General features: G+C 41.5%; 1 protein-coding gene and 1 pseudogene across 2 annotated transcripts in view; both read left to right on the top strand.

The window, feature by feature from the left end:
* The window catches only part of Efcab11 (EF-hand calcium binding domain 11), a 194,437-nt gene that overhangs the window by 73,777 nt on the left and 106,784 nt on the right, over window positions 1-13,876 (top strand). The gene's annotated exons all lie outside the window — the stretch shown is intronic.
* LOC110307273 lies at window positions 5,312-8,911 on the top strand (annotated as a pseudogene).

Raw genomic sequence — 13,876 nt, 5'->3', positions numbered from 1 at the left:
CCTCCTGTGCCATGCCTGCCTGGATACTGCCATGCTCCCACCTTGATGATAATGGACTGAACCTCTGAACCTGTAAGCCAGCCCCAATTAAATGTTGTTGTTTTTTTATATATATATAAGACTTGCCTTGGTCATGGTGTCTGTTCACAGCAGTAAAACCCTAACTAAGACAATACCACATATAGAAAGCTAAGGTCTTCAAAGGTTGAGTCACTTAAAGTCAGACAGCTAGCAAGTAACAGAGGCAGGATTTTAATCCAAGGTACCTAGGAATTGAATGTATACATTTAACTGTAACTCCATATTCAAGGCCGGATTCCCCCTTTTATTGGGTTTAATTCCTACATGGTATATTTTAGTTGTTGTAAAATGGTAGGTTTTAGAAATTAATGCTTTTAAACTACTTGAATTTTACATAAAAGTAAAATCGATTCTGTATATTGATTATATATATAACAACCTTGTTAGTTTATCTGTAGATTGCTAAAATTAGTTTTGCAAAGATGATGTCAGAATGAAATAGTATTTTCTTTTTAAAAATATTGATTTTTATTCTCTGTGTGTGGATATTTCACCTGCAGGTATGTCCATGTGCCAAATGTATGTAGTGCTCTACGAAGCCAGCAGAGGGAGTCACACCCCTTGGAACTGGGATTACAGAGTGTTGTGAGCTGCCATGTGGGTGCTAGGAGTGGAACCTGGGTCCTCTGGAAGAGCAGCCAGTGCTCTTAACTGCTGAGCCATCTCTCCACCCCAGTAGTAGCTATTTTCATCTCCATTCCCAATCCTTAGGTCTTAGATTTCTTTTTCTTGACTTATTGCACTGTCTAGACCTTTCAGTCGTGTCTTCTTCTGAAAACTGAGGAAAGATGGAAACATTTGTCACTTCATTTTGTCATAGCTATCATAGGCATGTCCTAAGTTGCCATCTACAGCCAGAAGACACAGTGCCATTACTTAAAGACCCTCTCTACCAAGTCTGACTGAGTTCAGTCCTAATGATCCACTTGGGAAAAGGAGAGAGGCAATTCCCACCACCTAACCTCTGACCTCCACACATATGTGGTGGAAGAAACACACATGGACATGGAGTTTGAGATAGATAGAGGAAATTCATTTTTTAAAAAGCAGAAAATTATGCATTTTAAAAGCAAACAGTTTCTGGTTTTATGTGCTTTACAACTCAAAAGTTATAAAAATTTCAATATCATATTTTATATCAAAATTTTAATAAAATAAAGAAGGGAGTTTACTAATTCACTGTGTATGAGGACATTATAACCCTTTTACCAAAACAAAGACAGCAAAAGAACAACAACAAAAGACAAATATGGTTCCATCTTGTTGACTGACATAGTCACATGTATGCATACACACACACACACACACACTCACATATACACACACTATTCACTATTTTATTACTAAGTAAACAGTAATAGATAATATTGCTAAGTATAAAAAGTTAATAGAATGACCCAATTAGGTTGCTACAAAATACATAAAAGAATATTAATCAGACTACCAGATTAAAGAAAGGATATCTCACCAGATTTAAATAAAGCATATCATACAATGTAATGCCTACTCTTGCTTCAAATACTGATCACTAGATGAGATGGGACATTTTTATCCTTAAATTTTGGGCTCATTTTAATAAAATGAATGACAATAGTGAAAACTGTTATGTGTGTGTGTGTGTGTGTGTGTATGTATGTGTGTGTGCGCGCACACGCATGTGCACACGTGTTGTGCCTGCACGCATAAATGCCGCTGCATTCCAAGTGCTGAGATTACAGGTGTGCAGCACCATCAGACTCCTCAGTGTTTTTAAGAGAATTTAAAGTCCAAAGGTTTTTACTAACATCACATTTTATGGTTTCTTCATATTAAAGTTTATATTTGAAGTTACTTATTTTTAAGCATAGAAATTCTACTTGAAGTCTACTTAGGTCTGTTTCTGCTGGCTCCTGCTCAGAGTGACTAGTTTCCCTGTAGACCATATTTTACCTTTAATACTCACTGGCCTTGAAAAGTCACTTGTGGAGATTTCCGGGGGCCCAGGGTAAAGGAATCCTTCTAGGGTAGTTTGTTTTCCCCTGAAGAACAGGAACACTGTTAACCATGTTAACTGTATACCATGTTAAAGCAGGCACACAGATCGAGCCTTGGTCCCCTTAGGTTTGCTTAGATCCAGAGGACCAATCTCACAAGGTCACCCAATGGCCTCCTCTCAAGCACAGGCCATCTTGTTTTAGGGGTTCCCTACTTTTCTTAGCAACAGGGAAATGTCCAGGTAACCCTTCAGGTTTTAGTTTGATGTGGGAAATCTGTCCTATGAAACACCTTATCTAAGCAAGCCCTGAATCTAAATTAAAGGCCAAACCAAAGGTTAAATGTACAATACAGGTCGGCGCCCCCAGTGCAAAAGTGGACTAGAGCCACCACAGCAGGGCTCACCTCTTTGGCCTCCATCGGCTTTGAGTGGATCTAGTAGTGGACCACTGACCTTTTACCTCCTGGGGGCTTCAAGTGGCTTTGATGGAGGGCTTTAGCCTAAAGTTTTTGTCTTTCCAGTGAGAGAATTTATCTGAATATCCCAAGCCAGAAAGCCATAGAAATTGTTGCTTTTTCCCTCCGAACACCTTTTCAAAAAATTCTAATTCTCAAATACTGATTTATTTGAGTAGACTACTCTTTTCCAATTTTTAATAAGTCTAATCATCACTTATTTCTAAGGCATACAGAAAATCTATAAAAATAATGATGAATTTCTGAAGTTCAGAATTGCTTGTTATAATTTTTATTGCTGTTTGTAGGATATGAAGACATACAAATAGTTTTAATCACTTAGTGTGTTTATGTTGCTTATTATTTAGAAGATATAAGCTAAATGTTTATTTTCACAAAACAAAAGCAGACGACCAGGAAATGGGAATGAATGAATGAGTGTGTCACTGGACTGCAACTTCATTGCTGCTCCTTATAAACCACATGTGCAGTCAGGGACTGTTTGTTTCATCAAGTTATTATACCACAGGCCCACCTTATGTAACTTACATAACACCTAATATAACTGCGGTTGTGTCCAGGACAAAGCAGTTGGTGTTCTGTGTCCAGGTAGACTGATGAGTCTCACAAAGCACCAGTTCTTGATTCGGAAGATTCCCAAGACACAGCACACGATCGTCTAACCTCGTGATTTACTGCAGTCAGGGTATAACGGCCATGGTCAGCAGAGCGAAAGGCTCATGGGGTGAAGGCCACTTAAGTCCCTAGCATCAAATTATGACAACATTCTGAGATGTTACTAAGAACTCACTGGAAGCTCAGTGCCCAGGGTTTGTATTATAACCACCCCGAAGGAATGGTATGTCTAGCATGCACCAACTTTCCAGCCTCTCAGAGAAAAGCAAGTTTCCAACACAGACCCAGTTTGCACAGATAGTAAAAGACATATTGGCCTACTCTTTAGAGTGAGTAGTGGGAACCCCCCTAAAACTCAAATTCCCAGATGCTATTTGTCTTTACTGCTGTGAACAGACACCATGACCAAGGCAACTCTTATAAGAGCAACATTTAATTGAGGCTGCTTCCAGGTTCAGAGATTCAGTCCATTATCAGCAAGGCAAGAACATGGCAGCATCCAGGCAGGCATGGTACAGGAGGAGCTGAGAGTTCTACATCTTCATCTGAAGGCTGCTAGCAGGATACTGGCTCCCAGGCAGCTAGGACAAGGGTATTAAAGCTCACACCCACAAGGCCACACCTACTCTGACAAGGCTGTACCTCCTAACAGTGTCACTCCCTGGGCCAAGCATATAAAAGCCATCACACCATTCAAAGCCAGTCTGTGAGCAGGGTAGTAGTCATGTGTAGCAGACAGCTCTTGTACACATGAATGAGGGTTAAAATGTTTTTTGGTGCAAAATAGATTTTTTTCATACAGTATATTCTGAATATGATTCCCCTCCCCCAACTCCTCCCAGATCTTCCCCACTTCCCACCCACCCAAATCCCAACCCTTTCTTCTTCTCTCTTACAGAAAGCAAAAGGGCATCTAAAGTAATAATAGTAATAATCATGTAAAATAAAAACAAACCAGGAAGAGGGTGACAGTTTTCACAGCATGAACACACACCAAGCGCTCTTTAGGCCCTTTACTTGTTCAGTCTTCAAGATAACCAGGTCAAGCCGGGTGTAGTGGTGCACGCCTTTAATCCCAGCACTGGAGAGGCAGAGGCAGGCGGATTTCTGAGTTCGAGGCAAGCCTGGTCTACAAAGTGAGTTCCAGGAGAGCCAGGGCTACACAGAGAAACCCTGTCTCGAAAAACAAAAAGCCAAAAAAAACCAAACCAACCAACCAAACAAACAAACAAGATAACCAGGTCATAAATGAACTAAGGCCCAGAAAGACTAAAAGACATGGCCAAGGTATGACAACTAGCAACAAATACAACAGGATTAAAACTCAGCCTGGCTTCAGGATCCATTATTTTATCAAACGCTTTATTGGTTTTGTAAAGAATTATTTTCATGTTGTCTCACCTCGCAGATAATATGCTTTATACATTTGTACAAAAACTGATTAGAGAAAATTGACTTTCTTTAGCCTCTTTTAATCTTCGGTGTTGTTTCATGGCTATTAATTTTCAGATTTGGAGAATCGCTCTCATTATCCTATGCAAACCCTGCCTGATGGCAGAGGCTTTTCTCAGCCTCTGGGTTTCTAGGTTAGCGAGTCGGCATTTGTTTTCTTACAGAATAGTTATCTGGTCTGCGTTTCCTTTTTTGGTCTTTCTCTGAAGTGTGGCCATTATCACTATGCACAGAGAAGGCACCATGGTTTGTCACAAGAAGATGACGTCTGCTACCTTTATATATTTAGGCTTCTGAGCCAAAGATGGCATCAACTGGGCTGAGAATGGAGGGCAGTGGGTAGAGTGCTTGCCTTCCATGCACAAAGCCCTGAGTTCGATTCCTAGTACCACCACATAGAGCTGGGCATGGTGACTCATCCTCAGGAGATGGATACAGGAAGATGGGGGGTTCAAGGCCATCCTTGGCCACATGGTGAATTTGAGGCTGTGCTGATATACATGAGGCCAGGGTTCAGGGGAAAAAAAAATGGCCATAAACTGAGTAGCATATCAACAACAGAAGTTGGTTTTGTTCGTTTGCTTTGTTTTCCCCTCGAAAGGCTGCAGGTAAGAGCAAGCGTCTTCCGTTTCCAAACCTCCAATAACAGCTGGATGAAGGAGAGAGCGCTAGTCTCTGCAGCCACTTCTGGGCACTCAGAATCTATTACTCGATGGTGTTTCAAAGGTCTGCCTTTAATACCGTCACTCTTGTGGTTAGTTTTCAATGTAGGACTTTCGGAGAAACATAAACATTTAGTCACCAGCTGGAACATTTTCTATTTCATTTCCTTCCTTGAAATTCTAATCATTGCCTTGGTTGAGTCATCTAGCCCCCTGTATTAGACAGTGACTTCAGGGAGTATAGCGTTTCCATGCTCTTATACCATCTGGGATGGAACTTCTAAGTGGGAGCTTGCCTTTCCATGAGTGTGTGTTTGGGTCTCTTTATCCCATTGAAATGAAAGGATCCACGATGTAGTATATCCATTCCCAAGAAAATACATTATGGCTTCAAGAAAAGTTAGAGCGTTAACACATGTGCTGAAATATGATACAGATGTTTAATGTCTTGCTGTAATAATATTTTTACCGTTCACAGTCACCTGCCTTTTTGATCCCTGCCTGTTTGCTCTCTTTATTCCCCAACACCTGTTCGCAGGGATATATTTACAGTCTGTTGTCTTTTCTAAATGGTTGGTGCATATGTTAGGGAAGACTTACATTTTTCTGCTGTCTTTCAGTAAATTCCTTAAGGATTCCTTGCTGTATTATTATTTCCCTTTCTATGCTATGTCACGTCAGTGTAAAACCTGGGTACTGATTAGACTTAGCTACCCTACACAGTGTGACCTTAAGAAGAAAAGAAGTTGTTTCTGGTTTAAACTTAAAAAAAATCTCAAATGTCAAACAAGTGCAAGGTGGTGAATGTCCTCTCTGTAGGCTTAGCGAACTTGTAGCCAAGCTCATGTCCATACCGTCCAGTCATAATGTCCATACTGTCCACTCGTGATGTCCATACTGTCCACTCGTGATTCCATACTGTCCACTCATGGTGTGCATATCGCTTGTGACTAGGTGACACACTTGCTGTCATCTGTTTCCTTCAGATTTCTGCACTTGCAGTTCTAGTGAAATCGCATGTCACCTTCCCTACCCAGTGTCTTTACCCTGCCCTTCCCCCATGGGCATGGTGACTCATCCCCCAGCTCTCTGACGCTCAGTTTCCTGTCCTTGGTCAACACTTCTCAAATCCTGGAGATGCTCTTTTTTCTTTGTTGTCAGCCTCTCAATCTTTACTATAAAGATGTGTGAAAGGGGCAAACTTGCCTGCCTTCTAATGATGGTCTCTGAACGCCTGAGTTAGCAAAACCTACACGCTTGTTTAGATATTGTTGAGTTAATATAAAGTTGCAGAGAAACGGGCAGCTCATGTTAGGACAACTGACGTTTATTCATTTGGGCCTGTGAGATTTCTCTCAGATCAAGGCTTAAAGGGAGCAGACTGGTCTTCGCTTTAGCTTCTGGTCACTAGAAAGTAATGGTAGGTATACTCGATTTCTAGGCTTGCATTTTTTTATGTTAAATATTGTATATTTGTGGTAAGTCATCAAAAATGCAGGAAGTCACAGCTCCTGCCAAATGTGTACGGACTTTAATCTTTTTGGGTCCATTGTAAACCCTTTAAATACAGCAAACATTTGCATAGTGCCACTGCCTTTCGGCCATGTAGCTTCATCTAGCATTAGCCATATTTCAAAAAAAAAAAAATCATAGGGAAATAAACAATACACACGTTGTTATGAATGTGTGCTTTTTTTTTGTCTCCCTTTCCCCTTTGCACAGAAAGCTTGCAGTTCATATCGCCATATTTATGAATCTTATGGACGTTGTATTTCTGGACTGGTGTTTACTCACGAAGTCCATCTTCTTCTTTGGTGTGTGCGATGGCTGTTCTTGGTTGTCAACTTGACTAATCTGGAATGAAGTACAATCTAGAAATGGGGCACACTTTGATCCAGATCTCCAGGCAGAAAGACACACACACCTTTAATCTGGGCCATACCTTCTGCTGGACGCCTATGTAAGGACAATGGAAGAAGGAAGGTTTTTGGGTTTTGGGTTTTGTTTTGTTCTGGTTTGTTGCCTGCTTGCTAGCACATCCATTTCTTCTCTGGCATTGGAGCCGATTTCTTCAGCATTTTAGCATATACAGAAGGCCACCTGAGACACATAGCCTGGTGGGGCTCAAAAACTTCTTGACTACTGAACTTTTCATTTACAGCTAGCCATTGTTAGAGTAGTTGGACTACAGCCTAAATCATTTCAAAAAATCCATGTGTGTGTGTTTGTGTGCATGTGTTTTTATGTATGTATATATATGCGCATACATATTACAGACAGACAGACAGACAGAGACTCATTCCACAAGTTCTGTGACTCTAGAGAACCCCAACTAGCCCATGTGGTCTGTTCCTCTAGCTCACCTAGGATAACGGTGACAGCTGAAGTACTGAACATCGGGAAGAAGCTCTATGAGGGTAAAACAAAAGAAGTCCATGAATTGTTAGATAACCCAGGCAGAGTCCTCCTGCAGTCCAAGGACCAGATCACAGCAGGGAATGCAGCTAGGAAGAACCACCTGGAAGCCAAAGCTGCCATCGCCAATAAGATCACCAGCCGCATATCTCAGTTGTTACAGGAAGCTGGTATAAAAACTGCTTTCACCAAGAAGTTTGGGTAGACTGCTTTCATTGCACCCCAATGTGAATGATTCCATTGAATGGGTGTGCGGAAGAATAGCAACTGGATCTTTCCTCAGAAGGAGCCCTGGTGTAAAAGAGGGATACAAGTCTTCCCCACCCGAAGTGGAGATATTCTTCAAGGACGATGCCAGTAATGACCCACAGTGGTCTGAGGAGCAGCTCATCACTGCAGAATTGTGTTTTGCTGGCCTTGTTATAGGGCAGACTGAAGTGGACACCATGAGCCATGCACGCCACACAAGCTATATTTGGAATTCTGGAGAAATTCTGGCTGACCCAGGACTGTACACTGGTTGCTATGAAGTTTGAATTTGGTGTTGATGTAACCACCAAAGAGTCTGTTCCTGCTGATGTCATTGATAATGATTCCTGGAGACTATGGCCATCGGGAGATCAGAGCCAGCAGAAAGACAAACAGTCTTACCGTGATCTCAAAGAAGTAACTCCGGAATGACTCCAGATGGTAAAGAAAGGCGCTGAGTAGGTTGCAGACCGAGTGGAGTTGCGTCTCAAGTCAGACAGTCAGTGCAGGGTGGTAGTGCCGATGGGCTCAACCTCTGACCTTGGTCACTGTGAAACAATTAAGAAGGCTTGTGGAAATTTTGGGATTCTGTGTGAACTTAGAGTAACATCCATGCATAAAGGACCAGATGAAACTTTGAGGATTAAAGCAAAATATGAAGGAGATGGCATAGCTACTATATTTGTTGCAGTGACAGGCAGAAGCAATGGACTAGACCCAGTGATGTCTGGTAATACTGCATACCTGGTTATCAGCTGTCCCCCAGTCACACTGGACAGGGGTGCTCAGGATGCGTGGTCATCTCTTCGACTGCCCAGTGGTCTTGGGTGTTCAACTATACTTTCTCCAGAAGGATCAGCCTAGTTTGCTGCTCAGATATTTGGGTTAAACAACCATATGGTGTAGGCCAAACTTGGAGCGAGCATATTGAACACATGGACATCCTAAAGCAGGCTGATGAGAAAGTCAGAGAATGCAATTTGTAAAAAAGCAATTTGATTTTTTAGGAGAAAAGTTACATATTCCTAGTTTGGATTTAAAGAAAAAATAAATCAAGCAAAATGATTTCATGTAAGAAAAAACAATTCGGTTTACTAATTGAACAAACGGTCCTCAATGTTAATGAGTTGGCACATTGTCAGTGGAGATTATTAATATCTTCTAGCTCTACATAGTGATATGTCCCTGTAACCGTAGCACTGCAGAGGCTGAGGCAGCAGGATCACCCAGTTCAAGGCCACTCTAAACTGTGTATTGAGACTCTGTACTTGCCGGGGAGGGAATCTTTATAGTTAGTAAAATTTGGCATGACACTGCTAAATTACATCTCATCCTCGGTCTAGTCATGGTTGGGCAAATATGTAACTATGGAACTGGAGCAATGTGTCTGCTATTCACGAACCAGCGTGGTTCTCTTGCAGGCGGCCTGAGTTTGGTTCCCAGCGCCTTAGCTCAGAGGATCTGACCCCATGGCTTTCTTATGCACCTGCTCTCAAATACTATTAGATTCCCTCACCCAACACGCACAAGTGAAAACAATAAACTTTTTAAACAGAGAGAGAGAATAAAAAGAGAGAGAGAACCCCAACTAAAACAGTGTGTATTCAAATGTGACAGGTATGGTAGTGGTTTGTGTATAACCAAATCTTGGCTTTTCTCACCGCATGACATTTTGAGATTCTTCTGTATGTATGCATGTAGCTTATACTCTCTCCTTTTCACTGCTATATGCGGCTGCACTGGATAGTAATTCCACATTTATTTAGTCACCCAGGGAGGTGGATCCAGCCCTTCAGCATTGTGCTCCTACTGCGGTAAGCTTTCTTGTATAAGACTTCAGCTTGGCCCATGCTCTAAAGCCTTTTCCACCTCGTGACACTCACAGACAGCGAGAGTATTTATAAAAGCACCTTTGTGTGGGAGATCGCTTTTGGCTGAAGGAGCCCTGCCTGCCCCAGATACTGGTGTGGAGAGTCTAGTTACACTGTAAGCCAGCCTTGGGTCAAGTCTGGCAGCTGTGCTGGGGATAGCAGGCTTTGTATTCTCTGGGGAGGAGTCTTAGACACTGTGTATGTCATCCACAGGTGTTTTTAGATGGATAACTGAGACTTTTCAAAGTAGGCTTAAATATGCATTCAGTATAGTATAAGTACTGACCTTTAAAATGAAATATCAAGTTTTATGTTTGTCTAGTAGAATCCAAACACTGTAATGGTTTGACACTCAGAATTTGTCTTGGAAAATGTAGGAAAGTTGTAAGAACAATTCCTCAACAACATGAAGTTTTACATTATAGTATCTTCACACACTGAATTTCATTCTGCTGTAATTTTACAAACTGCTTTTGGCTTTCCATGCCGTTATTTTGGAGTTGACTTTATGAGGTATAATTTACTTGTGGTGGGAGTCTCTGTTAGTAGGTGTTAATGCTGTGTCGGTTTGATAGCTGTGTCCAGTTGAATAACCAGGGTCACAGTGCTGAGTGTCCTGTCTCTTCCCATTCCCTGACTGGGCTCCCAGCCTCTGGCATTGCTGTTCAGAGTTTTGTCCCCATGCTACAGCTTTTCCCAGAATGTCCTAAATCATGTCACACCGTTGTCATCCTATACAGCACATAAAATAGGTAGTTTGGAATAGATGTATATTGCCCAGTTGCTGAATTCCTGAATTGAACTGATCAGTAAACCTATTCCAGATACTCATCATTTCATGTATAGTTGTGTTGTGTTGTGGGGTGTATAGTTGTATTGTGTTGTGGAGTATATAGTTGTGTTGTGTTGGGGAGTGTGTAGTTGTGTTGTATTGTGGAGTGTATAGTTGTGTTATGTTGTGTACACCTCAGACCTACTTTCCTAGAGAACTGTTTCTGTGGTGGGTGGCCCACTGCATGCTCAGTAACAAGCCCCAGGGCTGGTTCATGCTGCCTTGGCAGTGCTGGGTCCTGTAGTCCTTTCTAACAGGCAGGTAGTGGTGGCTCCTGGTACTTTTAAATATATGCTTGGAAAACAACTGGAGACTCCAACAGTTGGGTTTTATCCTTACCCACTTCTGTGTTTATTTAAGTCTTGTCTAGTATTTGAATTGGTTGGGATTTTTTTTTCAGTCCTGAATTATAAAAGATTTTTATTTAAGTCATATACAACTTCTAATCTATGATTTTTTAAAATTTTCTTAGCACTTTCTTTTAAAGACAAAGTGACTTTTACAGTGAAATCCACTTATCATTAAATGATTAATACTTTTTTTTAGTCTTACATTAGAAATCTTTGCCTAACATAAGTGTAATTCCTTTAACCTGACATATCAGCTTGGCTAGACCATGTGACCTCAAAATTTGGTTAAAAACTGATGTGGGCCTTGCTGTCAAGATATTTGAAAGCCATTATCAACAGCTAAATCAGTAGATTGTGGTGGCATAAAGTGTCCTTCATAATGGGGGCGTAAAGTGGCCTCCGCATGCTCACCAGGTTGCAGCCTGCATCACCAGCTCTTTCCTGGACTCGGTTCTAACTCATTGATGTGCTAACACCATTTTCTTATTACAGAAGCCAATCCTGATGTTTGGTGCCTTAGCAGCATTTTTAGCCCACTGTACTGCTTTATGAATCTTATATAATTTTATATTTAATCAGTTACCTACACCCATTAAAAACTGGAGTATTCCAGTTGATTAGGTCTGTGCTTCCTTTTCTATGATTTTCTCTAATTGTCCTTACTGTTTCATTGTTTTAATGTAAGTTTTTCTGCATGCTATATCATACAACTATACAAATGTACAAATATTTTAAGTGTCCTGCTAGTTTATATAAGTTCTCATTGGTTTTTCTATGCTGGTTTTATGTTACAACATTGCTGAAAGTCTTAGTCTGTTGTGACTGCTCTAACAAGTACCTCAGACTGGGTGACTTCAACAGGAAGTGCATCTTTACCCAGTTCTGTGACTGGAAAGTTTGTGATCTGGTGCCCTCACAGTCTGGTTCTCTTCTTGGGTCCAAGATGGCTGCCTTCCTGCTAAGGGCTTATGTGGCACTTCCTTGGTATGTGCTCATGGGGGAGAGGATTCCTTTTTCCTGTTCTTATAAGGGATGTTCATTCTCATAAGGCCCCATCCTCATTACCTAATTATTTCCCAAAAGCCTTCCTCTCACACTGTGGGTTAGAGCTTCAACCTAAAAATGGAGACATCTAGTTTTAATACTAAATTAGCTTATCAAGTCTAGTTTTATCTTAGGAATTGTGATAATTTGTGCTTCTTAGGCATAAGCAGTATCGTCTTTGAGCAGTAACCTTTGTCTGTACCAGCTCTTCACATCATTGGCTTGCTCTTGCACTGGTTAGAACCTCCTGTGCTGGGATTGGTAAATGTGCTTTCCGGCATCTTGTGTCTTTCCCGTCGTAGCAGGGAGAAGAAGGCTTTAGTATTTCATTTTAGATGTGATGGTTGTAGTAGTGTTCTGTGCTTGGTTTCATCTTTTCAGGGAAGGGAGGGGAGGGCCTATACTAGTCGTCAGATTAAGGGAGCCCCTATGAATACATATGATGTGAGGGGGCTCTTCGGCTCCCATTGATACAGTCATGTGGTTTTCCCCTTTGATTGCTTCTTGGATGCAGTAGATGTTCATGGCGAGAATAGAAAAGCTATAGTAGAATATATAGCCTTGTTAAATGTATCTGTTCCTATGTAACAGGTACTCAGTAGGAATGAATCAAGGAACAGAGGGGTAGTTTAAACATGACAAGTAGCTTGGAAAATAAACATGTTTCTCCCTCTTTCCCTCCCTCCCTCCCTCCCTCCCTCCCTCCCTCCCTCCCTCTATGTGTTTGTATGAGTATAGAGTAGTGAACTGTGTGTGACTGTAGTGTAGCGTATGTGAGTGTAGTGTAGTGCGTGTACATGCAGGTCAAGGCCTGAGGTCAATTCTTACGTGTGTTCCTCAATTACTCACCGCCTTGCTTTGGAGACAGGGTATCTTCCCTGAACCCAGGGCTCTGTTTCTTAGACTGGCTGGTCAGCAAACCCCACATCCAACCTGACTTCTTCTTTTTCCATGGTTGCTAGGGATCCAGGTATTCATGCTTGCTCAGCAGAGTGGTAGCCAGCTCAACCTTGTCTCCACTCTCTCCAATCATCTTCTGACAAAAGTTAATGAAAGTGTTTTTCTCGAGGCTGAACAGGTTTTGAGGACACTGTAAAACATTCATGTAATATGAGTTCCTTTTATCCAGAGGCATTCTGTGCTGTGCTTTATTTCATTAAGCTAAGGGCTGAACATTTCCCTCTCCCTCATGCGTTACAAGTATCCGAGCTGTGGACTGAGAGAGGAGAGAGTAAGAATGTTTCCCAGTCCCTTTCTCATTCCTAGCAACAGTGAAAAGGCATGAGGCATGGATGGTACCTCCATCCCACACTGGCATTTACCACCAGCCCACTTGTAAACTGTAAGGTGATGGGGGTGGATTCATGGCTAACTGGGCTGGTGGGTAGGTTGGTCAATAGAAGGTACTCTGGTCTTTTTGATTTGCTCTCATGGCACTTTCTCTCACAGCCATGCATACTTTCTTTTTTCACAGTAAGTAAGAGTCAAGATTGCCACATGAAAATTACCACCATCTTAGAGAGGTTTTGTTTTTGTTTGGTTGGGAGGGGAGATCAGATTTTTGTTTTGCTTTGTTTGGGACCTTATAGGTTTTTTGTTTATACATTATGGTTTCTGGTTTTGTGTTTTTATGGGATTTCTGGGTGTGTAAGTGTGTGTGTGTGTGTGTGTGTGCATGTGTGCGCGTGCACATGTGCACCTGTGTATATTTCTTGTGCTTTTTCTTTAGCTGGCTTTTATTATGTTTGTTTATTTTATCCTATTCTGGTTAGTTTGTTTTGTTTTATCTTATTTTTTTTTGTAGATGCCTATTTGTTTTCTAATGAGGGAGAGCATGAAAGGGAGTGGATTTGC

The sequence above is a fragment of the Mus caroli genome, chromosome 12 (assembly GCF_900094665.2).
Source record: "Mus caroli chromosome 12, CAROLI_EIJ_v1.1, whole genome shotgun sequence".
Classification (NCBI taxonomy): domain Eukaryota; kingdom Metazoa; phylum Chordata; class Mammalia; order Rodentia; family Muridae; genus Mus; species Mus caroli.
This window is presented reverse-complemented; position numbering and strand designations above follow the sequence as displayed.